Raw genomic sequence first — 2,473 nt, 5'->3', positions numbered from 1 at the left:
AAGAAAGAAAGAAAGAAAGAAAGAAAGAAAGAAAGAAAGAAAGAAAGAAAGAAAGAAAGAAAGAAAGAAAGAAAGAAAGAAAGTTAAGGAACAGGAAGCAGGACCTGAGGAACAGGAGGAGGATTCATCCAGTGACGCCCGACTTAGGCGGTTACAGAACCGCATTAGTGAAGATGTGGAAGAGATTGGCTCGACACAGAAAGATCGTGGAACCTGAAGTAGTAGGAGAAAACGACTCAGAAGTAGAAGGGGATGCTTGGCGCCCGGAACGAGAAGATAGCGGTGGGAAAAGATTGTCGATGAAGAAATCGAGCAGCGCTGTGGCATGACGCGTCAGCGAGCACAGGAGAGGAAAAATGAAGAGATGGAAGTCAGGGAGGTGGAAGATGAAGGGTGCTCTGGGGAGGAGTCTGAGTCAGAGTCTGAGGAGTACACAGACAGTGAGGATGAAATGGAGCCTTGACTTAAGCCTGTCATCATTCGAAAGAAGGATCGGGTGGCAGTTCAAGAACAGGAAGCTGAAGCATTGAAACAGAAGGAACTGGAACAAGAAGCAAAACACGTGGCTGAGGAGCGGAGCAAGTACACCTTCAAGATTGTAGAAGAGACCAAGAAAAAGCTAGAGGAGAACAAGCGGTCCCCTGCAACCCTGGATGTGCTCAATACTGATGATGAAAATGACGATGAGGAGTACGAAGTGTGGAAAGTCCATGAGCTCAAAAGAATCAAGCGGGAGAGAGAAGACCGAGAAGCTCTGGAAAAGGAGAAAGCAGAAATTGAATGCATGAGAAACCTGACTGAGGAAGAAAGGTGGGCTGAACTTTGGGCAAATGGCAAAGTCATTACCAACGAAGCTGTTAAAGGCAAGTACAAGTTTCTACACAAGTATTATCACCGAGGTGGCTTCTTCGTGGGCGAGGATGAAGACGTCTACCAGAGAGGTTTTAATGCACCTACTCTTGAGGACCATTTCAACAAAACCATTCTTCCTAAAGCTGTGCAGGTCAAGAATTTTGGATGGTCTGGTCACACCAAGTACACCCACCTTGTGAATCAAGATTCAACTTCTTTTGACTCTGCATGGGGCCAAGAGAGTACCCAGAACACAAAACTTTTAAATCAAAAGACAGCAGGGTATGAGACATATTTGAGTGACCATCTGCTAAGAAGAAGAAAACCACCTTGGCTTCAACTTACTGCAAATGTGGGACACAAGGGGATCTGGTCAATTTTCTTGAGCCATTATTTACGTAGTTCTTGAATAGAGCTTTCCAGACTTATGGCCATAACTTGTGTTTGAAGGTGCTTTCTAAGAGGTTTGGACTCATACTGAGAAACCCACAGAAAAGCACGAACCAGGTAGGCTAGAGCTTAGAACCATTCCTGAGAAATCTTAGGTTTCTCTACCTTGTCTTCCCATGTTGACTTGGGACTGTTCTGAATGTGCTTGCCCAGCCTACATCAGATACCTGGTTATGTGAATGGATGGATGGCGCAGTAGCGCAGTAGTCTTTTTTTCTTTTTTCTTCCTTAGAGTTCGGAGTAGGCTATCAGGAAATCTCAGCTCAGTCCAACCTATTTTTGCATTTGTGGTGCTGAATCTGCTTTTCTAAGTAAATATATTTTGGGGATGTCTGTGTTTAAGAGAGAGAAACCACATACCAAAAACATTTTTACTATAATATTAGAAACAAAACAGAGGCTGAGCACAGTGGCACTTGCCTTCAGTCCCAGCACTAAAAATTAGGGACCCAGGATGAGCTCTCATTCAAGGCCAGCCAGAACTACCCAGTGGGCCTTGTAACTAAAAGTCTAGCTCGGTAGGTTACACACACCTGTAATCCCAACACTTGGGAGGTAGAAGCAGGAAAATCCAGAATTCACTCATCCAAAGTGGACATGGTGGCACACACCTTTAATCCCAGCACCAGGAGGCAGAGACAGGCAGATCTGTGGTTAAGGCTAGTGTGATCTACAGAGCAAGATATGGGATAGCCAGGGCTACACAGAGGAACCTTGTCTCCAAAACTAAAGAGTTCAGTCACTTGAAACTACAGAGTTCAGGGCCTTCCTGGATTATATAATACTATCTAAAAATCAAAACAATAAATAAAATATAGCAAGGAAATAGGAAAGTTCTTTTCTCTCCTCTATACTAGAATTGGAACCCAGGGCCTAGTAAATACATGCCAAGTGTTCTACTGTTGAATTAAAAAAAAATGAAAAGAAAAAAAGAAAAAAAGCCTTACATCTCAATATCATGGAGGCATTTCCTCAACTGATAACTTTAGCTTGTGCCCAGCCAATATGGACCACGAATAGACCACAGTAATGGAGCTGAAAATTGCCCATCCTCTAGTGGCAGCCATCATGTCCTAGTCCAGTGCATGCCTAGTGTGTCTGGAATGCTGTAGGATGCATCCTATTGTGCTGCTAATCATATATCGTCCAGTCCACATTATAGAACGGAGCC

At 43.8% G+C, this 2,473-nt stretch overlaps 1 pseudogene; it reads left to right on the top strand.

Annotated features, from left to right (window-relative positions):
• LOC110316192 overlaps positions 1–1,254 on the top strand; it is a 3,014-nt pseudogene extending 1,760 nt beyond the window's left edge.
• Positions 1,255–2,473: the final 1,219 nt, after the last annotated feature.

Source organism: Mus pahari, chromosome 2 (assembly GCF_900095145.1).
Source record: "Mus pahari chromosome 2, PAHARI_EIJ_v1.1, whole genome shotgun sequence".
Lineage (NCBI taxonomy): Eukaryota > Metazoa > Chordata > Mammalia > Rodentia > Muridae > Mus > Mus pahari.
This window is presented reverse-complemented; position numbering and strand designations above follow the sequence as displayed.